Genomic DNA, 26,051 nt, shown 5'->3' with positions numbered 1-26,051 from the left:
TTATTCATCATCATCACCTTCTTCTTCCTCCTCCTCTTCCTTTTTTTTCTTGCTTAATCAGCCTTGATGACTCTCTTTTTTGTGGCATTAGGCTTTCCTTTAGTTTGGTATGCAGCAATATCTTTTCCCTATTTTCCTTCAGCCTAGCAGAGTTTTTCTGAGACTGCTTGTCATCTGCACCAGTGTCATTCCTTGTCTCTCCCAGTTTCTCTGCAGCATCACCAATGGGTAGACCATGTTGTTCTCCTTTGATTTTGGGGTGATACTTAGAACAAAAAACAAAAAGGCCGAAGGAAGCCTCTTGGGATCATTGAGTTCTTGAACTTCTTTTTTGTTTCCCCTTTGGGGAGATATAAGTTTTCACTTCTTTTTCATAATGGGCCTTGTCTGCTTTTGCCATGTCTTTAAATGTTCTTTCACCTTTCTCAGCACTTCTGAGAAAACTCAGAGAAGTTGACTGAAGTGTCTGGGCACTCCTCTTGGCACAAAGAATGCATATGATGACCTTTTGCCTCTCAGCTTCTGGAATCTTCCTTGCCCGTGTTTAATTGTTTTCCTGAGCAAGGCACAGAGTCACCCAGTGCCTGTCTGGCACTCACCCGCCCAAGCTCTGTCTCTGTGGAGCTCAAGGTACTCCAATGATCCATTACTTATTATCCATAGAATCTCAGGGCTAATTCAAAAGAATTCTATATTTACTTATAAAGCAATATCATACTCTCACAACCACATGACTCTATTTCATTGTACTTTGCATATTTATTATACTAACTTTTGACATAATTAACTCAAATTTGTTTTGTTGGATGGACAAGCCTAAACTTTTATGCCATATCTTTTGCACTTTTCCAGTGAATATCACATTCTATTTCCTCAACTAACCCAAAATGGTATTACTGTGCTTAATCAATCATAACAAATGTTCACAATCCATATGTTTTACTTTTTTGCATCCTCAATCTTGCCATTCTTGTGGCTCAGGGGGATATTTGCATCACTATTGTTCCTGTTTTGTACTGAAGCCCCTATTTTTTATTTTGTTTATTCTTTTCTTTTTTAACATTTTATTTGTTGGGCACTTGGGTGGCTCAGTGATTGAGTGTCTGCCTTTGGCTCAGGGTGTAATCCCAGGGTCATGGGATGAAGTCCCACATCAGGATCCCAGCAGGGAGGCTGCTTCTCCCTCTGCCTATGTCTCTGTCTCTCTCTCTCCATGTCTCTCATGAATAAATAAATAAAATATTTTAAAAAAATAAAGGCTTTATTTATTTGAGAGAGAGAGAGTATGAGACACACAGAGAGAGATTACAGGCAGGAGGGAGAAGCAAAAAAGAGGGAGGATCAAATTCCCCATTGAGCAGGGAGCCTGATGCAGGGCTCCATTACAGGATCCCAGGATCATGACTTGAGCTGAAGGCAGACTCTTTACCCACTGAGCCACCTGGTACCCCAAAGCCATTACTTTTTAGTTTTATAAGAAAAATATGCATTAATCTGGACTTTCAAAGTTTAACAATATATATATTTTTATGAATGTATAAAATATGTATGAACCTTTTTTCCTGACTTTTAAGTTAATACAGCTGTCATAGATATTTGTATACAATCATTTTGGAAATAATTTTTCTTGTTTGCAGTATTTAGAAGCAGAAGGAGTGAAATGTTGGGGAGACATATATATTTAAACATTGTTAATCACTACACACTTTCCTAGACATGGCATGCCATCTTAAGTCCTACACTCAATGTCTGAGAGCTCCATTTGCTTCTTCCTCTCCCATCCTTGAGCCTTAACCATCCTTATGCACAGTGACCTCCTTACAGTTGTCATTTACATTTCCTTGAAAAGTAAGTCTTGAATGTATTTTAATTCCCATGCCTCTTGGATAACCTCATTTCTGAAGTGACTGTTCAAGTTTCTGACTCTTTCCCTCCCCTCAAATTGGATTGTTTGTCTCCTATTTGCTGATTTGTAAAGGCTCTTTTTATGTTCTGGGAACAGATTCTAATTCACAGTGCCTTAAATCAGCACTATAAATGTTGAAAAAATTCCACCTTCTCTTTGTGATTTCTGTGTCTTGTTTAAGAAATATCTGACCACTTCAAAGTCTTCAAAATTTTCTACTACCTTCATTTTTATAAATTGTAAAGTTTGGGATGCCTGGGTGGCTCAGCAGTTGAGCCTCCCTGCCTTCAGCTCTGGGCCTGATCCCAGAGTACCGGGATCAAGCCCCATGTCAGGCTCCCTTCATGGAGCCTGCTTCTCCCTCTGCCTGTATCTCTGCTTCTCTCTCTCTCTCCATGTCTCACATGAATAAATAAATAAATTCTTAAAAAAAAAAAGTCATAGAGCTTTAGTTATTACATTTTGGTCTGTGCTCCTACTCCAGGTAATTTTCTTTTTCCCCTTATAGTGTAGACAGAAATTCCTTTTTTCCCCATACAGATATAATATTGTTTTTCTATATTTTGAAATGATACTAACTTTTCTGTTGTAGTGCATGAGCCCTTTGTCTGAAAATCAAGGAAGAGTTTAGGTCTATTTCTGTATGTTTTGACATGTTATACTATACTTTCTTCAACATTGCTCATCCATTTCAAAAATGCTTCCACTATTATATATTTATGACATTTCTAAATGCATTTCAGAATCATCTTGTCAAGTTTTATGTATAAACCCACTGTCGTTTTATAAGAATAATATTGAATCTGTAGTACAAATTGATAAGTGGCATCCTAATGATATTAAGACTTCTAATCCATGAACATGGTATATGTCTTCATCTTTGGTTCCTTAATTCCTATTAATGAAGTTTCACTTGCCTTTGTAAGATACACTTATATTTATTTATCTAATTTCTAAAACAAATTGCTAAAGATTAAATGTGATGTAGTTTGAGAGTATAGGGCCTCTGGAATCTACAAACACAGGGGAAGCTTGTATACAATCACAAGCTCTTCTCCACAGTAGGGAGGATGCATTTCCAAGAAAGACTACAGAAAGGGCAGGAGAATTAAGTGTTACAGCCTGAACAAGGCTATTGGCCCCTGCTAAAAGAAAAGCATAAATCCCTTTTCAGATCTTCTTCCTGTGGAAGAGCTTGAACCACTGGGAAGGGGAGTGAGGGAATGAAATGCTAATTATGCTAATTAAAGTCAGAACTAGACAGTATTGAATACCTAAAATTAAAAATCTGATAATAAAAATGCTGCAAAGTATGCAAGACAACTGAATTCTTTAAATAGGCTGCTGGGAATACAAAATGATAAAGTCAACTTGAAAAACAGTTTAGAACTTCCTTAGATATTTAAACATGTATTTACAATATGACCCAAAAATTCCACTCCCAAATATTTATTAAAACATATGTTCACCCATAAAAATAAAGCTTTTATATTCCAGATATCTATACATAGTCATCCACCAATAGAAACAATTCAAATGTCCTTCCATTTGTAATATTAACTAACTGTAATCCATCTTTATAGTGGAATACTACCTACCAATGAAGAGATCAAGCTACCAATACAATATAAATACTGGATGCAATATACTGAGTAAAACCACACCAGAATAAAATGACCACAGACTGTATGATTCATTTATATTATGTTTTGAAAAGGCAAAACTGTATGGATGGAGGGGCACCTGGGTGGCTCAGTGGTTGAGCATCTGCCTTTGACTCAGGGTGTGATCCTGGAGTCCTGGGATCAAGTCCCACATTGGGCTCCCTGCAGGGAGCCTGCTTCTCTCTCTGCCTATGACTCTGCCTCTCTGTGTGTGTCTCTCAGGAACAAATAAATAAAATCTTAAAAAAAAAAACCTGAATGGATGGAAAAATAGATCAGTATTTTTTGGATCTGGGGACAGAGAGGCAATGACTACAAAGGGCATGAGGTAACTTGATTATGAAAATGTCCATATATTGACTGCATTGGTGGTTATGATGCTGTATGAGTTTGTTATAATCTAGGGACCTAGACATTTAAAAATGAATTTTAATGTATGAAAGTTATTACCATAATTAAGAAGAATCAATCACACACACACAAAATAAGGAGTTTTAACCTGTTGGACTCTCCAATCCCCCACCCATTTCTCCTTTGTAGTTAGAAATAGTAATAATTTCAGACCAGGAGAAAGTATTCCTACCTATGGAATCTTGGTTGTCTTGTTTGTTTGTTATCTATGTGTTTATTCATTCATGTTCATGCATTATTCGATATTGGATTCTCAAAATATAATGTGCCAAGAATGAGGCTATGCATCAGGCATAAATGAAAAACTCATAACTTCTGCTAAAGGACCAGAAAATTCCTTTCACCAAAATCAACTGCAAAACTAGACAAAATAGATGATGTACTGGGTATTAGCCAGTGGCTAATATTAGCTCGTGTTAGCACTACTTGGAAGAATTTCACTCAGTTCTCTGCCTCAGAACCACTTCTGACCTAGGGTGAAAAGAGAATGAAAACTGGAATATGAACAGAGCATAGGAATCTTGCTGAGCTGAGGAGACAGAGATCAAAGTTTGGGTCAGCTGAAACAGTGGGAGTATGTGTGGTAGGTACTGTAGAGAAGTTAGCTGTGTAGAAAAGGAAGCTTGGTGGGGGGATTACCCATTAGTTCTTGGCTGCAGGCTGGGTCCTAAATGAGCTGGGCACAACCTCCTAGGGTTTATCAGAGAACACATAATACAGGGATCAGAACAAAGTGGGGATATTTGAAATTGAGCAGGGTTGGTGAAGCGCCTTGTCAGTGGATCGCTTTCATAGTGAAGGGATGCTCATTAACACATCTTTAACACCTAAGCATATACCTGAGACGTAAAAGAGTTGCCATATTCAAAATTAAAACTGAAAAAATTTTAAAATGTTTAACTTATTAATCCACTTAAAATAGCAATAATAATACACTAAATGGAAATGTTAACAATATAATTTTAGGAAAATTAATATATTTTCCAAAACAAACCAAACTGTAGTGAGAAAAGTACATTGTTTTACATTTTTGCAAATAACCTAAATGACTAGCCTAATAGAAGTCAGCTGGATTCTTATGTCTGCCTTCTTCATTCAGTCTGACTTGATATACTATTTAAGGAAGTATATGAGGGAGAATATGACCTCACATAGACGTGTGGTTTTAAAAGGAGAAATATTATATTTTTTCTAATAATTTTGGATAGTCTTTTTGTTTCTACATTTCAAATAAAAAATTGGTTGTTTCTTAGTAACTAGCTGCAAATGGGGAAGCTGGAATCATATAAATTAATGGATCTTTTCCATGTATGTGGTTTTGTAACATCAAGTAAGCATCGTCTACTTGGGTTCAATGAATTACAGAGATATTTCCAATGTTGACACATTCCGTTATAAACAATAAAAACTGACAGCCCTGGGATCCCTGGGTGGCGCAGCGGTTTGGCGCCTGCCTTTGGCCCAGGGCGCGATCCTGGAGACCCGGGATCGAATCCCACATCAGGCTCCTGGTGCATGGAGCCTGCTTCTCCCTCTGCCTGTGTCTCTGCCTCTCTCTCTCTCTCTGTGACTATCATAAATAAATGAAAATTAAAAAAAAAAAAAAAACTGACAGCCCTATTAGATCTTATGAGAAATATTTTAAGTTTTGTCAAACTTCTGGCTGAAAAGTTTTCCAAAATTCTCTCTTTCTGTCTTTTCTTCAAATATCTCAAATGACATAAATAAAAACAAATACAGTCAATTATTTTCTTTGGAATGACAGTGAAGTGAGCCTTCACTTTGTTAATTTTTGAGAAACTTGTCTGAATAAATATAATTTGTCCTTCAGCCACTTAAGTCATATTGATGTTGCATTAAAAAATTAAAAAGTGACTGGTTCAGCTTCAAACTCTGTATCCAATAGATTTTCTCCAAACCCATCATTCTCCAGTATTCAGAACGATACTTCCTTATGTTTTCTCATACTGAATATTCAAAAGTTTGCTCAAAGTTACAGTATTTAATAAATTAGTGATTTATACTTCTTGATCTAAGGTATTTAAAAGTGGCTTTTTAAAATGTAAATAGGTAAAGTTGGAGAATATATATTTAACAGCACATTTTGGTGCCACTGTTTTGATTTCTGTGAAGACACAAGCAGATTTATCAACCAATGCTTAAGCACCATCTTTATAAATGTTAACATAGTAAAACACCAAAAAAGAAAAATCCCACACATTATATTTATGAAAATGGGCTTAAATTAACAGATCTCTAGGAAGCATATTGGAATGCAGCAAACTGCACTTTGAGAATTGCTACATTAAATTATACTTGCCCTACAACCATCCTAACTTAGATTAGGGAATATCTGTCAAGCCCTGCAGGGTGACACCATATGATATACATCTTGCTAAATTGGAGCTGCTTGGGGAATATCTATGAGTTTCTCTAGATTTAACCTACACCTTTACAGATTTCAAATTGTTCAAACACTAGCTAAATTCCTGAAAAGCAGAAATTGTCTCTTTGAGGATGAAGCACAATGTGAAAATATCTGTAAGATATAATCAAAGTGCTAAATATTTCATCAAACATCACTAGGCAAGTAAATTCAAAACATGCAGTTTATACTAAACCAGTGATCAACAAAAATCATGCCCACTATGTCTCAGATGATGAATTTAGAAGACTACAAGTTTTGTATAGATTTATTTTTAAAACCAAAAAAATAATATGATTTTAGTGAATGAGGATAGAGAAACCGGATAAATATAAAATAAAACAACAAGCCAAATGGAAATTCTCAGACTAAGAAATAAAATAACTGAATAAAAATTTACCTAGTGGAGATGGAATAAAAGAAGACCTGTAAAGTTAAAGGCAGATGAATAGAAATTATGCAATCTAAGTAACAGGAGTGATGGGTGGAGGGTTAGGAGTTAGGAGGAGGGATACAGATCCCAGAATAAAAATAATCAGTGACTTAGAGACCTATGTGAAGGTCTTACATATGAGATGAATAAAGGAAAAAAATAGTTTAAAACAAGTATGGACACACACATATATTCACATATATTTGCATATATTTATATATAAATATAAATAGTTGTGAATACTATGCACACACAAACAAAATGAATTGTTAAAAAAAAGTAGGCATATATTAAAAAAAACCCTATGTATTCCTTTTAAAATTTTTGGAAAGACAAAAGACTTCAATGAAAAATGAAAATTGTAAGATGAAATTTATAACGTATGTTCATATAAACTATAGTAACAATTACCAAAAAATGGGAGGACAGGTAAATAGATTTATGTCATACTAAGGTTACCATGCTTAGAAAGTGGGAATGTTAAAGAGAAAATTAGGGAATTTCAAGTAGGAAATAAAAAATGCCAATTATAAAGATTGAAGGGGAAGGTTGAAATCAGAATTTTGTAGTATTTAGCGTGAAATTGGACAGATACAAAAATGACTCAAAATAGACCCTGATAAACAAAGAACCCATATTGCTAGCATAGAGCAAGCATTACTGGAACAATAAAATATAAATTAAAAAGCTATAGAGGAAATAAAAGTAGACACTAAAAATATTTAATTAACCAAAAAGACAAGATTAAGGAAGAACAAGGGAACAAAAACAGAAAAGTAGAAAATAAATAGCAATATGGTAAATTTAATAATAAAAAATTTAATTGAGCATAAATTGAATGAACATTCTTTTTTTTTTTAAGATTTTATTTATTTACTCATGAGAGACACAGAGAGAGAGAGAGAGGCAGAGATATAGGCAGAGAGAGAAGCAGGCTCCACGCAGGAAAACTGATGTGGGACTCAATCCCAGGACTCCAGGATCACACCCTGGGCAGAAGGCAGATGGTCAACTGCTGAGCCACCCAGGTGTCCCAAGCATTCAAATTAAAAGGCAACATTTTTCAGCTTGTGTAAAGGCAGAGAGCCAAACTATATTTTGCTAATTAGAGTAAGATGAAACAAGAGAACATATGCTTAAAAAAAAAAAAACTGAGGGTGGGGGGAGTTGTGAATACTATGCACACGCAAATCATTAGGAAAGTGGTGTGTTTATTAGATAAAGTAGACTTTAAGACAAAGACCATTTTCACAGGGGAACAATGTAATGAGCAATGTCCTATGAATACATAACAGTCTTAAACATATATGCAACAGATAACAGAGCACCAAAAACCTTGAAGCAAAAGCCTAGCAGAAGTAACACAGATATAAATCTACAATCACAGTCAAATATTCTAACAGTATTCTTTCAGGAGATGACAGGTAAAGGATATAGACATTCAGTAAGACTACAGGATACATGAGCATAACTAAAATAATTAACAACCAGATTTTCCTGATTGACATGGGAAACAACACCTGATGAAATATTATACCTTATTTTCAAGTGTACATAAATTATTCATATAATAATGGTCAATAGTGGTTAATCAAAAGCTTAAATGAACTTTAAATGGCTGAAGTATTGTTTCTTAATCTGAATACCATGGAGCACTTCAGGTATTTGTCTCAACCAGTCTAATGAAATTAAGAATTACATTGTTAAAAAACGACAATTCACTGTTTTCCTATCTGTCCATCCTTTCCCCATTAGTCATTGTTGCTATAAATTTACAGTATAGTTATTAGTGATGATTATATAATTGCTATAGGAAGATGAAGATTTAGTATAAACCATGCGGTGATTTTTCTGCATGTCTGTAATTATTATATCACAGATATCAACACTTCTTACTAACTTCCTGTGTAAAGAGTATTTAATTCTCCTGTGGTTATTAATGCTTCCTTTAAAGAATAGTCTATAAATATCATCATTTCTTTAACCACCCGTTTCCTTCATTGTTATTACCTTATTTCTTAACTCTAGTATTTAAACTTTGTGGAATATAAACATTTTCCATCCACGGAATTAGAAACATACGTTTTAATTTTTTTACCTAATATTCTGGTGTTTTAATCTCCTTTATCTTCTGCTTCTGAATCTCATTTTGTTTATTAATTAATGAAAGTCTCTGGACTTTTCCCACAATGTATACTTCACCATAGCAGATTTCCTTCTGATTTACTTAATAACTTCTTTATCTTTCTGTTAGATCTAATATCACACCTCCAAATTTCTTGATGGCATATATGATTACATTTTCCAATCAATTTACAAACACTAATTATTATGTCAGAGGCTAATATTTAGTGACTTCTTGCTAATTAGAGACCTGGCTAAGCACCAATAAAGAACTTGAGTTTTTTCTGTAACATGATTTATTTTTAGTATCAAAAGTTTATGTGGGGAAAACAAAATGCTTTATAGATCAAAGGATGTGTCTTATACCACATACCTAGTGTGGCAGAGTAAACACTTTGCAGGAGGAGCTTTATCATTTTAACTAGTCCAATATATCCCTCATAGTAGTATTAGTAAAGTTGTAAAGAAAAATAACCCTTCTCAAAATTACAATAAAATCCTCTGATTTACTGTTTTCTTATAACTTGGTGATTGATGAAATAAAGAAAGAATCACACATCTCTTTTTCAGATCCCATTGGCTAAGTTATGTACTTCTGGAAACAACATTAATAAAAAGTTATAAGCCAATGCATGTGAACTATCTCCTTGCAATATTGACTTTGTCACATTTTCACAGTGACTATATGTCAGCACTAAAACACATCAGGGAACTCTTGGATGAGATACAACATTAGTATTGTTCCCACATTTAAACACCTCACATTTTTAAGTCTTGATTAATTATAATTTTGCTATTTAATTGATGATGTCTTAGTATATTACAAAGACTTTTTACTTGAAAAGGCATAAGACCTATGGATTGAGGGTATCTCTGCACACTGGAAGCACTTATGAAACATACTAAAATGTTTTCATGAAGAGCCACATCTGAAGATTGCTTCAGTAGATCTGGGACATTTCCAGGGATCTATATTTAAAAACTACTTATGCACATCAATATTAAAAACTACTCTAAATATTATCTTGATGCATTTTAATTAAAAATGAAATATAATTAATTTTATATTAATGTTACCTTTCTTTACAAAGACCAAAAAATAAATTTATATTCTTTTCTTTTTCTTATAAAGAGGAAGACCTGTCAAAGGTAGTTTGGGAGATATAGATTGTTGTTAGCAATAAAGTTATCATACAAAAATTAAACTATTTTTAAATAGTCACATCAGTTTGCTGCTCTAAAATAAACACAGCCTAGGGCAGTCAATAGCAAACTAGACAATTTCTCATTTGCACATAGCAAGCGGATCTTGCCTGCTCATGCTGAGATTCTTCTTTTATCTGTGGACTTACTTGCTTTTTGCCTTTCCCTGTAGAATAAAAATACATGGGAAGCCCTCTGTATTTTATGAATGGACTCTGCTGTGAAACCCAGCAATGGTCACACAGTCAGGGCATCATGTTTCAGAGGGTGGCCAATATCCCTCAGATGCTCCAACCTGAACATAGTAGAAGGAAAGCTCATAAAAGTTTGTTCATTTCTCTAAGATTATGCACTACGAGCAAAACTTTTTTTTTCAAAAAAAAATCTTGTTCAAAAAGTTCAAGAGATTTTGTTCATACATACATGTTGAGATTTTATTTGTTTTTTTAGTTAAAATGCATCAACTCTTGCTGTCATCTGAGGTCATAGTCTTGGATTTGTGAGATTAAGCCCTATGTTGGGCTTCACACTCAGCAGAAGGTCTGCTTGAGATTCTTTGCCTCTCTCCCTCTCCCTCTGCCCCTCCATCCACTCCTGCTCTCCCTCTCAAATAAATAAATAAATAAATAAATAAATCTTTAACAAAATAAAAATATAAAGGTCTAAAACTCATCACAGCCAAGAGAAGCCTCAAGAGACCTAATAGCTAAGTGTAATATCATACCTTAGGTTGGATCCTGCAACAACAACAAAAAAACAGTAGATTTTACAAACTATGGTAATATGAACAAAAAGTGTGGGCTTTACTTACTATCAGTCTATCAATACAGGTCCATTTACTGTAACAAGTGTACCATGCTGATGTATGATGTTAGTATTATGGAGAATTCCATGGAATATTTGAGGACTCTATTATCTCATACATTTTCTATAATCTAAAATTTCTATCTCAGTCTTAATAGATGTAACTTCAAAAATTTCAATGATATTAATTAGGGAGGCTCTTCTTTATTCTTTTTCATTAATATAGTGGTTATTTTTGTTCTTTATTCCATTGTATATATTTTTGTCAAATTTTACCACAAAATTTTTGATTTTCTATTGAATCTACAGATCAGTTAAGGAATATGGATTGTCTGTATGGTATTGTGTCTCCTTATTCATGAAGCTGACATGTGCCTCCACTTGACTTATAATTTTGTAACACATTTCAATATAATTTTGCAATTGCCCCAACCAGAACTTACCTATGTTTTGTTACACTGATTTATAACCACTGTCAATATTAACTAGCCTATTTACATCTATTGATTGCAAAAGGAACTTTAAAAATATTTTATCTAATTGTTCACAGTGTAAAAGATATAAACAAAAACTGATTTTTTAAAAAAATCCCAAACACTTGCAAAACCCTACTGCTAATTCTAATTACTGATCTCAAAGTTAAGTTGGTTTTCTTCAAAGACCAACATATTGTGTATAAATAATGAAATTCTCAGCTTTCCAATCATATATAGCACTTAATCCTTTTGCTTTTATACACTGCATATACACCCAGAAATATATTTAAAATGTTGAAGGGCTTGCTTCTAGCATCTCACTATCAATAAGAATATTTGCTATTATTTTTAAGTAAATAACTTTATTAGACTCCAGGAGTTTCCTTGTATTTTTAATTGCTAAGAATGTTTTTACATAAAAATTAAATTTATCATACTCTATATTATTTCTGCATTTATATATAATCACATTGTCTTCTCATCTCTTAATGTAGCAAATCATGTATTAATTTATTTTCAACTGGTAAGTCAACATTACACTGAGATATACATACAATCTGAATATGTACTGCATTGATGTCTGTGAGAACAACTGGCCTGTGATTTGTCTTTTACATACTATCCTACTTACATATTGGTGTCAAACTATGCTGGCCTTGATTATGCAATTTTTCTTTATCTCTTTTTAAGAGCGTATTTCCATATGACTAGAATAATTTCTAATTTTGTTGTAAAACTGATTCTAAAATCACCTTTTTAAAAGGTTTTCTTTAAAGGAAGTATTTATTAATACTGTATCTCAAGTGGGAAGACCACTTGTTTTAGGTAATTGTTTTTTTGGTTTTTTTTGTTGTTCTTAATGAATGCAGAAGTTATATTTCTTCTTTTTTATTCTTTTCTTTTTTTTTTTTTTTACATTTCTTCTAACAATTTCAATGTACTGGCATAAAATATCATAGCATCTCATTATTTTTAATTGTTGACATCTGTTATTATGCCCCAATTTCATCGGAGCTCTCATTTATGTCTTTTTCTTCTTTGTAAATTTCATAATAGATATGTCATTCTCATCAGTGTGTTAAGCAGGATTGGTGTTGTTTATATAGTTTGAATTTATTGTCTTTTCTGGTATGTTCTACCTTACATGGTTTTGGATTCATTTTGTTCTTTTTAATCTAAATCCTGTAACTTCTTTGTTGACTAATTTTCAGCCATTCATTTTCAATGAATGTTATAGTGTAAGTCACAATGTCTTAGCTGTGTTTCCTCATTTTTTATTTATTTTTCTCAATTCTAAATATGTTTATGTGTAGTGGTTATAGTTCCTCTGTTAACAAGCTATCTTCGGTTTCATTTCTTAATGTCCTGTCTTGCAGTATTTTTCTATATATTTTTAAAATTGATTCCTGGATTATTTGGTCTACATATCAACCTTTGAAACCTATAACAATTTCTACTATGATTTATTATATAAGTGTTTATAGATGGCTACAATATTCTATTTATATACCACATATCAAATGTGTTATTTTTGCATTTTATATTTCTATAGCTTTACTCTCATTTTATGTTTGATCACATAAATACTAAAATTACTAAAAGGTTATAACGTTCATATCACATATAACATACAAGGGACATATAAGTTTAAAATTGCTGTACTTTTCCTATGAATTTAATTTTTCATTATGAAATGATGATTCCATTTACCTCTAGTAATACTCTTTGCTTAAATGCAATTTTTTTAAAGATTTTATTTATTTATTCATTAGAGACACAGAGAGAGGCAGAAAGAGAAGCAGGCTCCATGCAGGAAGCCCCATATAGGACTCGATCCCAGAACCCCAGGATCACACCCTGAGGCAAGACAGACGCTCCACTGCTGAGCCACCTAGGCATCCCAAATGCTATTTTGTTTGATAATTTACTCACATATGGTAGATCTACAAGTTAATATCTGTCAGAAGGGAAGAACAATTGGTGATGGGTCAGAACAATATATGTTGATTTAATATAGAGTTCCTGAATAACTATTAAAAGAAACAATCATTTTATTATGGGATAGAATTCTAAGACATTCTACATAGACCAATTTAACACAGGCTAACTTACTAGGTAGTCTGCAATTTTCCCCTCAAGTATATTTTCATTCTCATCTCTATGCTATTGAATTTCTATTTTTTATAAACATTACTCTAAATCATGGAAAGTATTTTTATTTATTTAAATATCAATTGGAGTGACACCTGGGTGGCTCAGCAGTTGAGCTTTTCTGCCTTTGGCTGAGGGTGTGATCCCAAGTCCTGGGATCAAGTCCCACATTGAGCTCCCTGTGAGGAGCCTGCTTCCTCATCTGCCTGTGTCTCTGCCTCTCTCTCCCTCTGTGTCTCTCATTAATAAATAAATAAAATCTTTAAAAATAAATAATAAATATCAATTGGACTTTATACAATTTTTTTTATTTTACAACTGAAGATACTATTTTCCTAAATGTGTTTCTTTCCAGCATGTGTCCTCCATGTATTATGTATCTTCTGAGGCCCACAAATAGATAATTTTCCAGCTTTCTTTGCACTCTTTTACATGATACTCAAACTTCAAACCCATCTTTAATGAAGATGTATTCCATTTCCCCTCCTTAGAGGCTAGGGCATAGAGCAGTGTGTGACATAGCCAGAATCCCTGACTAAATGTAACTGAGAGTCTGGCAGCATAATTCACCTCCTCAGTTTGGAAACCAGTATATATGGGTGGCAAATATCATCATCACTTGTCTGCAGACTCTATTGTCTTGATATTAGCTTTCTCGTAGGTCTTTCCCACACACACACTGCATTTTTGTGGATTGTAGCACACAAAAGCAGCTCTCATCACTGAAAATAAAATGTCTATGTTAAGGATTCTGTAGAAAATATACATTTCACAGCAAGTAGTTCTCAGTCTCAGATTAAGGCATTCATAAAACTGCACATATTTGGTTACAAATAAGATAATTTTAAAATAAAATGTGTGAAAAAGTGAAAATGTAAGCTTTCTTTTGGGGAGAGCATGAAGTTTTCTGAAACATAAAATTGTTCTCCAAGAAATGTATTAATTCATGTAAAAAAGATTTCTTTCAGAAATAAATTTGTATATAGAAATACTTTCCTTCCTCAACAGCTTTCAATAAAACGAGTCAAGTTCTAACAATAAGCTACTAAGTTTTGTGACATTGTCTATGGTTCGTGAAACCTATGCTTACTTTTTCTTGGAAAGGGAAGCTTATTGTGATAGTGTTTCAGTTTGGTATATTTTCTGCCAGAAATTATTGATTTATGAGTCTTTATAAGACATTAGTTTCTGCCTGGTGCCACTTTTGATGTTAAAGTATTTTTCTCTGACTAACTCATCCTATCTGTTGTCTCTTCACTCCTGAGCAGGCAGGAGGCTTTCGTGAATCTGAAGCTTAGACAAATCTCTATTATGTGGACCTCACGTCTTCATGCTTACACAAATTCCAGCCCCTGCTTGCTGTCCTCAACTATGCATGTTTGGCATTTACATTTATTGTCTGTACCTAGCTCTCTTTGTGCTAAATGTTTGGTTGAGAATGTCTTTTCCGTTTAAGATCCCTGAACCCACTTTTCACCAAGACATTGTTATGAGTTTTATGTTGTTTGAACCCCATTTACCATTTGGAAGCCCAATCTATGTGAGCACTGATTCCTATTTCACCCTCTAGTCAGATTTCTGACTTGTGCTAGAGACTTTGCAGTATGCAATTTTGTAGGTATAGTCATATTCTGAGTATGATTCAGAACTCTAATATTTAAGACCTCAAATATAACAATATGGGTATGTGCAGGAAGGGGTTGTTAACTCAGTGTACTTTTACTGGTGTCCTAGAAAAACAGATGAAAATAATCTGCCCTCAGTTTCCAAGACTGTAGCACAATTTTTGAAGGCTTATGGGAAAATACTGATCAACACCAGTTATTTTTCATTCAAAGATACTGTGATTTTTTTTTTTTTTTGGTGGGGGGGGTAGAACTGTAAACAAATGAAAAGAATAAGAAAGAGGAGGAAAAATTATATTAAAAAACAGGAAAGAATAAAATAATTATTGACCAAATAGATACATTGTATGAAATTATCATTAAATATCATGAGAGGATGTCTGTGATAACACAGTAAATCAAAGGAGTTGACTCTTCATTAATAGCTTGAAATATTATATAGACAAACACACACCCACCATGTCAATTTGCTTCATGAAACATTTTCTTTTTCTCTTTGCCTCTGTCTCTTTCTTTTTTGCCAGTTTTGATTGTAAGCCTCTGATTTTGTGTGTAGAGAAAGCATCTATCCATTTTGTTTTCCAGTTTTTAAAGATTTTGTAACATGTGTTCCTAAGGGAATGCCCTCCATCCATAATACCGTCTTCTGGTGATAAATTTTTTATCACATTTAAAATAGAAACATTAGTTCACCTCAAAGCACATAAAGATTTAATTCAAACATTTGGGCCAAGGTAGGCAACTCAAAATGAATACCCACTGACCAAGAAGGCCTTAATGTTTCCCAAAGTCTCAACTGGCTTTATACAGGCTTCTTGCCTACAAGGCCCTGACCTCCCTCTCAGAGAGGGAGATTCTCTATTTTTTTTTCTTGTATATTTTTTATTAGAGTTTGATTTGCCAACATATAGCATAACAGCCAAGGCTCATCCTATCAAGTCCCCCCTCACAGAGGGAGATTCTTATAGAATCCAGATGACCTGATCAGAAGCACCCCTCCATTTTCTTTATAGAAAAGTTTCTCTTTTATTTTCTTTATTTTTAAAGTATAGAGACTACACATTTTTAAAAGTGTAATTGTGAATTCTCTCTCCATCCTTTTGTGATGTAAATCTTATTTTTTTAAAGCCTCTTGCTAGTTTCACAACCCAGGGGTGTTGTTTCTCAGGGACCTGGGAACCATCCCTTTGAAATATGTGATCAAGGAAGATAGTTCTCCATCACCTAATTTCTGTGGGTAGGTAGGGACCTAACTTCCCTGAGAGCCTTGTTCCAAGCTTCAAAACTACCTCCTATCATGAGAAAGTTTACTTCACCTTCAGATAAAGCCAATTAGAAAACACAAATGGCCAATGAACACTCAGATTTTGTCCTCACTTCTTTCTCCTTTTACTGTCATGCACAGATGTAATTTTGAGGAATTTAGCAATTATCTGTTCTTTAATACTACACTGGTCTTAATTTTCAAAATTTTCAATATGCATTATTTCAGTTAGCTATTGCAATATAATTAACCATATCTGAGCTCAATATTTTACCACAACACAGTTATTTCTCATTAATTTATGTTTTTACTGTGTGCTTCTTCCAGTCTCATCTGGGATATTCATGTGCCATGGGCAGCTCCCATTGGCCAGGCAGCTGTATTGACATGGATGAATTCTTTCGCACAATTCAGTAGCCTGGGATTGGTTTGCAGTCAGCTAGTGTAGGTTGCAGATGACTCATCAGTTTCCCATGTACTTTCTCATTCCTATCTGTAGTTGAGTCAAGACAAATTCACCTGCTAAGCCAGACATGTCTGTGTTTTCATGGGCACTGAATAGAAGCAAGAAAAAGTAAGCTACCAGGAGCTCATGCAAAAAGAGTGACACACTGGTGTTTTTTAGTTTATTTTAAAATTTTGGAAATATTGCTTTGGTCAGAGTAATCTAAATAATAAACACAAGTCAGAGTGCAGTGGACTAGGCCCTAATGGGGAAAAGCCACAGACACAGGAAAGCCATCATTCTCATTTGGTAGATTATGTTTCCAACATCACAATTCTCCAGTGTCTTGAATTGCACATTTTCAATGACTTTGTCTTCATTCCACTCATACTACCTACAGTCAAAAGCATAAATTAGATATTCTTATAACTGCTAAGAACAGCTTATCCAATTATGTAAATTCCATGAGTTCCAGTTCTCTTGTGCTGGTACCCAAGTTCCAATTATTATTATTATTATTATTATTATTATTATTATTATTTATTTTTAGTGCTTTGGAATCTTCAATTCTATTAGCTTTTGGCTCTGCCTAACCAGTTGACACATTCACCCTGTCCTCATCCTATTTAAACTTCATGGTCAGGCATTATAATCACTTCATCATGTATGTGCCGGAATCTTTGCATCTCTCTCTTTCAGCTTTATTAGTTCGGCAAAAAGTTGCATTTATGGTTAAATCCATCTCTATACCATAGAATGCAGCTGGAAAAATCTATTGGCACACTGATTGGTTTCATTTAAAATATGCGATCACAAAAAAAATCGAGAGGGCCCTTAATACTGCCAGCCGTCTTGTCCTTCCTTGGTCCATTTGCAATGGCACTTTCCCAAAGTCTCAGGCCCAGATGCTCATGCCACACTGTGCTTTCTCCTCAATCCATCCTACAATCCTCTCTTCTTTTCCAACCTCAGTGGACTGTAATTTTGTCCCGGTCAAACTATACATTCCACATTTGCTTGATTCTTTATCTTTCTAGTCTTACATCCAATTTTTTAGAACATACTCTTTGCTCTACATGAAGTATATCCTCCATCTCACCATTTCTCACTTCTACTGTTATCCTGGTCTGAGCCACCATCATCTCTCACCTATATTACTGCAATTACCTGCTAACAGATCTTCCTACCTATGCTTATTCTTTAATCTGTTTTCTCACAAAAGGCCACTTGTGTTAAAGTATTTCATTGTATCTGAACATTCACTGTCCCTCTTTGTGAAAGCATTATACTTCCTATCCCATTAGCAAGAAATTTGACCAAAAGACCTAGATTGGTAAATAAACTGCGAGAAATGATTATGTCCTATCCAAGAAGAAATTTTATGAATTAGTCCTCCCCTCATCCCACCAGGAGATTGGCAAACCTCAAATAACAATTGCCTACTTATCCTATGCCCTGGAAAGAACAAAACATAGAGGAGCACAAGAGCTGACCTGCAAAGACTATGTGACGAAAATGGAAGAAAAAATATTTGTTATTGCAAGGCAATGAGATTTTAGGGTTGTTATATCACTGTAGCCGAATATAAGAAAATCGACTAATAGAGAAATTGGTACATGAAACAGCGGTATTGCCACAACAAAAGAAGCTTAAATTATGTCACATTGGCTCTGCAGCTTAGTAGTAGGCAGGCCAGAAAATGCTATTGAAATCTGCCAACATGGAGCTCAGTGAAGCATTTAGTAAAACCGACAAATGTGATAACCTCGAAGCTTGATAATGTTCTTAATGAGTCTTTGGTCTTAGGTGAAGAGGTTTGGAAACAGAATGCTATTAGTGTTTCTTTGTTATTTTTATTTTAATTTGACATGAAATTACATGAGCTAAGAAATGATTGCCAGGTTTGTAAGCAGAGTTAAAAGATTCATTGGCTTCTCAGCTAAATAGCTAAAGGAGAATATTGAAGTGTTTTAAGATACAATCATTGATTAACGCTTGCCTTCATGATAAGAGCTTTGTTCAAACATCTTAATTCATTAAGCTGACACCTGTTAAATTCTTTCCATGCCTTGGGGAGGGAGGAAAGGAGTGGTGAATGCAGCTTTCCCAGGAAAGTCTGATGAGCTCGAGGCAATTAAAATGAAATCTAGAAGGGGAAGAATGCCTTATAAAGAATTGTGACTATAGATGTTGGTCTATGAAACAGATGGAAAAGAAGGTAGGTGTGTCAGTTGATATGGGTATTTTGTGATTCTTTTTAAAAAGTCCTGAATAGGCAGTACATTAAACTAATTAAACATGACTTTATATCAGAATTTACTAAGTGATCAACTTTTATAAGCCCATGACTTTTTTTCCCCATCTCTTAATTAAGCAAATCATATAGATCTATATTATGGAGCAACTATGGCAACAATAAAACACACAAAAATTATTCTGTTATATCGAGTTTCAGTGAAGATAATATAGGACAGCCTTCCAGGAGACTAAATTGGCCCTCAAATAGCCTCTGATTGACTATTGTAAAGTTCATATTCATTACTTAAATTTTAATGACTTAGGAAGGATGCAATCTTTCCTTTTTTTTTTTTTTTTTAAGATTTTATTTATTTATTCATGAGAGACACACAGAGAGAGGCAGAGACACAGGCAGAGGGAGAAGCAGGCTCTATGCAGGGAGCCCGATAAAGAACTCCATCCCAGGACTCCAGGATCATGCCCTGGGCCAAAGGAAGGCATTAAACTGCTGAGCCACCCAGGGATCCCCACAATCTTTCCATTTTGCTGCAATATCTCCTCTCCATTTCTTGTTACTTATATAATCCTCCACTTTCAAATTTATACCTGCCCAGAACCATGGATATATGATGTTTCCTTCCCTACCTTAGACTTTCTAAATGTAATTAGATATTAAAACGTAAAACTAGCCTTAATGTATCAGATCAGCAAACTCTTTAATATATTGGTTTTCCCTACTTAAAGCAACTATATTATTAATATGACATCAACTCTATCAGTTTACAATTTAGAAAACAAGATTTTATTATACCATAATCACCACCAGTTAATGACTTAATAAATACCAAATAAATGAAAACATACCTAGAAATATTGGTAAAATTGCTTTTTGAAAAATTTGTTGGTAAAAAGCCTAACTACACACAGGCATGTAAATAAACAGACACAAATTTGAACTTTAGTTCCTGCAATTACTAATATGTAAGCAATTTGCTAAGTTCTATGGTATACATTTAGATTTCTTATAATGTTCGCAAAGTATATTCACAAGCATCATAAAAACCTTTTCAGAGAAGAAGTAGATATTGAAGTTGTACAAATCATGAAAACAGACTGGTTTCAGTGAATAGTGACTGCCTTAAAATGGAAGAAAAAACTGTTGAAAACTATCATAGTTATGCATATCATATTTATATACTCTAAAGCAAATATAAGGTCATTCATATAAATTGCTACTAGAAAATTAGATTTTTCTTAAAGGAATCAACCGTATATCACTTATTTTATGAAACTAGAAAAATTAATGCCAAGAAAGAGAATTTAGATAATCTAAAGCAATTAATTCCTAGGAATGATGTTATTTAACATTTTTATGAAGTAGTAAGAATGCATTTGCAGCTGATATGAGATTGTGAATTTGGTTAGTTGTATCTTACAAAGTAATACTTCAAGTAAAGAAATCCTAATAACATTTTAGTGCCCAATTGCAAATAATATGAATTCAAAGAATACATTTCCTTGGCAGGAAAATTGTTAACAAAATCACAGAATACAATGCAGTTTCCAGGAAAATAAAATCAAATGTAGGAAGCATTTGTAGAAGTAAAATGTCCAGAAAAATAGTAATGTTTTTCTATTCTAGTTTGCATTAATTTGTCATATTCCTCTTGTCTGTCTGTCTTAAGTAGATCTTCAGTTTCTTAAGGTAAAAACACAGATTAACTGACTTTTTTTCTTCAAAGGCATCACATCCAAAATGTTGCTTACGTTAGAAACCAGTAAGTGAGCCTTTACTGACTTCTATCCTGTACCTAATCCCTGCTCCTGTGCAGTTCGCACCTCTCACCTACATCATATTCCTCTTAGATCAACGTCAAACGTCACGTCTATCCGCTGTCATCTTTCACCTGGATTAAGTGAAAGCCTCCTATTTGATTTGCGCACATTCAATCATCCTCCTCACTTCCAATTTATTCTCCAGAGTGTGACCTGAATTATCTTGAACATTCCAAGCACAATCCTCCTTCCTGAAGAGCTTCTGCTTCCTACCCTCTCTCAGTTTTCCAATCACACAAGATTTACTATAGGTGCTCAAGTGTGCTTTGCTCCTTCCTGCCTCTGTTGGAACTTCATTACCCATCTTTGGCCAGAAAGTGGGTAAGATATATGACCTCAACTGTTATATTTGGGACATTTAATTGTCTAGAAATACTCACCTTAAAGCAAATATACTTGACTTTTGGTCCCTTTGAGTGGGAAGACTTATTTTGCTACTGAGATAATTAGTTATTTTACCCTTGGAATTAGTAACAACACAAATTAACCTTGATTTTTGAAATAAAATTTGACCTTATCAAGTCTAAGACTTTTCTTCCATTGAAGCTGATCCACAGAGAGTCTCCCCATAGCCTTTCACTCTCTTCTGGTGGCTGAAATGTGTCACTGATAATTAGAGACTGCAACACCTTCATCAAGCTACCTCCACTCTACATTATTTACAGCCAAACACACAGAACATATGGGGCTTTCTCATATGTAAGAACATCCATTGTTATAAGGACAACAGAAACCATGAATAGGAGATCATGGCATCTACTTAAATCAAACATTGAAAGATCTGCAGACCTTTTAAATAACTACATTAGATACATAAGACTAATCCTACTTTATTTTTTCGTGTTTACCTGATGAGACAGCTGGTCTATGTCTTTTCCAATCAACATGGAGGATTGTCCCTGGTTTAGAGCAATTCTGTGATCTTTCTTATTTCAGAAAAAAAAAAAAATGTCTAAAGAAACATTAACCATCCATGGAACTAGGGAAAATGGTCCCTGGTTACTGTACAGCATGCCATGCATAACTACCTTACTACTGCACCATCACTTACTGCCTGAGGCAACAAACTCATGAAATCTATAAGAAGACCTGGGGATGGTTTTCATTTCTGACTGTGAAATACTTGGATTACTTGAGTGGTCAGGAGTGGTTGGGGAGCCATTGGAAGGAAGGACTCTACTGCCATCTCGAGGAACAGGTTCTCTGGCATCTGTGGGCTGAACGCAACACTGCCACCCTTCCCTGGACTGAAGGTCTGAGATAGGACTTGGATACAGCAAAGTTATTCTACCTTCTATTTGTTTTTATTTGTCTTTGCTCTCCTTTTCCCAATATTTTGGAGTCAACAGTTGTATTATGTATTTGAGCTATTTTAACATAGACGAGTGCACCTATAAATCTCTGTGTATGCTACTTTAGCTTGAGAAATGTTAGGTCTTCCCATGTCCTTCTCTGCTTCCTCCTTGAGTGGAGGTCCCTACTACCTGTGTGTTACCTGCCTAATCCCTGGGGTTGACTGTCGTCCGGGAGAGTGTGAGGTCCAGGTGGCCTTCCTAGCCATCTCTCTCTCTCTCTCCTTCTCTCTCTCTTTCTATTCTTTGTTAAACTTCTGATTGTTCTATCATTTTTTCTTGTCGCTGCTTGTATTGTAGACCTATGAGTGCCCTCTTAATTGCTCTCCAGCAAGATCTCTGTAGTTTTTCATGATGTTCCATGTGTGGGATTCTCCTGCTCTATTGCAAGTAAGTCAGGCACACTGTGGAGCTCTTGCTTTTAAAGGTCTGCTTCTCCTCCTCAACAGAAACTTCATGGCAATTCACTTTATAAGACCTAGGGATGGGATCCCTGGGTGCGCAGCAGTTTGGCGCCTGCCTTTGGCCCAGGGCGTGATCCTGGAGACCCGGGATCGAATCCCACGTCGGGCTCCCGGTGCATGGAGCCTGCTTCTCCCTCTCCTATGTCTCTGCCTCTCTCTCTCTCTCTGGGTGACTATCATAAATAAATAAAAAAAAATTAAAAAAAAAAAATAAGACCTAGGGATGAGGACAGCAGGCGGCTGCTCTGGGAGTGCCAGTTCTACTCTACGAGCAGGTGCTGGGGGGACATGGGGAGGGGTGGTGGTGACTCTGGTCTTCTTGGTTTGCCCTTCCCAGGATGAAAATACTGCCCTATGGACCAGATGTTTGAGCTCACTTGCCTTGAACAGAGCTTCTACAATAGGAAGCTGGGTAATTGGGAATGCTCCTGGCCTAGTCCTCTGTCTCCCCACTTCTATCTTCTATCCTAGACTAGGAGCTTTGGAAGAGGGAGCCCCCATTTTGGTGAGCTGCAGAAGGGGAAGGAGAAAGCAAGCCTGCTGCCAGACTTTACCCTCTCACCAAGATCTAGTCAATTTTTTTTTGCTAGGCAATTTTTGATAATTTGTATTTCTTTTTTTGCTATATGCCTTGGGACACATTTCTACAGTCTTTACATTATTCTTGTTTTCAATCAATTAATTTCCTCTGGTTAGATAATTATTTGAGAAAGAGTCCACTACTCCTCTTTCTTCCATTCCAGAAGTCAGGCTTCAATTTCCCTGTTTTCCAGGTTAGCTTTTTGCAATTTTTACCAGTATCTACTGAAAGTAGACTCGTATATTTAATATATATTGAAAAGATCTAAGTATCTTCGAATTAAAGTTGAATAGATTGGACTCAAATTCAAATCAGAAGCATGAAGAATTTTGATATTTTGCTTGTAATGTCAAGCAGAATTTTGAACACACACATTATTTAAGAATAACTGATCTATCCAAGTGACTTTTTGGGGAAATGGAGGTGATGTAAGGCAGAATTGTTATTAGTTCATATACAAACTTTCAAAGAATCCATGTGTATATATTAAAAATTGAGATCAGGGAAGTGAAAAGATGAGTTAATATTATCTTCTGGGGACACCTGGGTGGCTCAGTGGTTGAGCATCTGCCTTTGGCCTGGGTCATGATGCTGAGGTCCTGGGATGGAGTCCTGCATCAGGTTCCTCACAGGTAGCCTGCTTCTCCCTCTGCCTGTGTCTCTACCTCTCTCTCTGTCTCATGAATAAATAAATAAAATCCTAAAAAAGAAGATATTATCCTTGGTGAACATTGAAATGCACAAAGTACATCACACCCCACACCCCCTCCCCCGACCCATGTCCCCAGGCAACTAGAGGAATCCCTCTCTGCTAGATGAGAGTGCCAAGCACACAATAATGCACACTAAAACTTTTTGCTGAATTAAATTGTCAAGGCACATCTTAGACATTTGCCATTGGCAGAAACTGACTAAAATCTGGCCCTTCAATGTGGGGAGCTGAAACGCAGAGCTGATGGAAAAATTTTGCTGATATTTCAGCCATGTGCTTAAAACTTACCCGATGCTTACTATCAAAATTGCTTTTGATTAATAAAGAAACCAAAGAAATGAGGTATGGATTAATCTCAGTGTACTTGAGTACCCTGTAGCCATATATCATGTATTTGTTGAGACACACCAAGCACCACACCAGTGTACATACATGAGTTTATTTAATTCTTACAAAACCAGATGAGGTTATTCATATTCCTCTACCATTTTATAAAAGAGGATATTAAGTTAATTGACCAAAGTCTTCAGCTAGCATACATTAAACCCAAGACGTGAACAAAGGAAGTCTGCTTTCATAGATAAACTCGAATATTCTACGCTAGTGAAATCACACTTTATTGATAACCTACACAATCACTCATTTCCAGTACAATGATAATCATCAGATGGACACATGCTCTCCCCTCCACTTTGATGGAGGGTCATAGAGGTCTTGCCCTTATTTTTAAACTAGTGTAAATTTATTGCATTGCTTAGATATTTCACTATGCATAGACACTGATGACCACTGACACAGAATTACTAAAGTACTAATGTGAATGTTTGAAATGATGTTTCCTATTTGTATTGAAAGGAAACTTATATTAAAGATTGTATTAAGCATATATAAAATTTTTTTGAGATATCCTTTGGTGCGTGTTTGTGTGTGGTTATGTGTAACTCTTGTGGGAAATATTTTATCTGTTTCAACAAGAAAAATCTAGTTTTCAAAATTCAGGACAATAGTCATGGAAACCTTTGACTAACATGTGGAAACATGTAAAAATGAAAACATATTTGTTTTATATATTACAATTTTTACAAATGTTTTAATAAATTTTGCGATCAACTTTGAGCCTTTACTTCGGAGTAATTCTATGATCTGCCATGGTACTGTATTACTCCTCTTATGAGACCCTGTGTGACTAAATAGTTGTTGAATTCCCTGTGGGTATATTACGTGTTTCTATCATAAATAATTTAAAAGGGCAGCTCAAAGTTGTTAAAATGCCTGCTGATGATATTATATGTCCTTTCCTCATATCCAGAGTACCTTATTACCTTACACCTGGGTATCAGAAAATGAAAACCATTTGCTTTTGTAAAAAAAAAAAAAAAAAAAAAGGGGGAGTAAATCAAATATTGATTATGTATAGAGATGCTGACCATCTTCATTCAGATTATCACTTTAGCTTTCTCATGTTACCTCTGATTTCATTTGAAACAATTATCTAGTTGTTGATATTTCTGCACATGGTTTATTCTCAATGCCATGGTGTGTTGTGTGTGTGTGTGTGTGTGTGTGTGATTTTTGTTTGGTTGCTTTAGATATTAGGACTGTCCCTTGAAATTTAGGCAAGTATGTTATACAGTTAGTATTCAGAGCTATTTGAACAGTCACCTGAATCACAGTATTTGAGGAACTACAATAGTAACTCATCAATCAGAAACCCCTGTATAGAAAGCAGATGGAAATAGTAGTATAAAAGCAGGTTGCCTTAGCAAGATTTACAGCATTATAAATGCCAGGAAACTTCACCTCTTCAGATTTCTGTGACCTTCTGGCACAGATGTTATAGAATGGCACTAAACCATATTTTCACCTTGTCCCTAGACTACTGCAAACAATGTTCTGATTGATGACATCTTCTGACTCATCTATAATCCTAAGGCCCAT

The 26,051-nt window shown here is 34.9% G+C and overlaps 1 pseudogene; it reads right to left on the bottom strand.

The window, feature by feature from the left end:
- LOC144296357 (high mobility group protein B1 pseudogene) lies at positions 1 to 26,051 on the bottom strand (annotated as a pseudogene).

The sequence above is a fragment of the Canis aureus genome, chromosome 1, assembly GCF_053574225.1.
Source record: "Canis aureus isolate CA01 chromosome 1, VMU_Caureus_v.1.0, whole genome shotgun sequence".
NCBI classification, from domain to species: domain Eukaryota; kingdom Metazoa; phylum Chordata; class Mammalia; order Carnivora; family Canidae; genus Canis; species Canis aureus.
The sequence above is the reverse complement of the archived record's forward strand: the minus strand, read 5'-3'. Positions and strand labels throughout refer to the sequence as shown.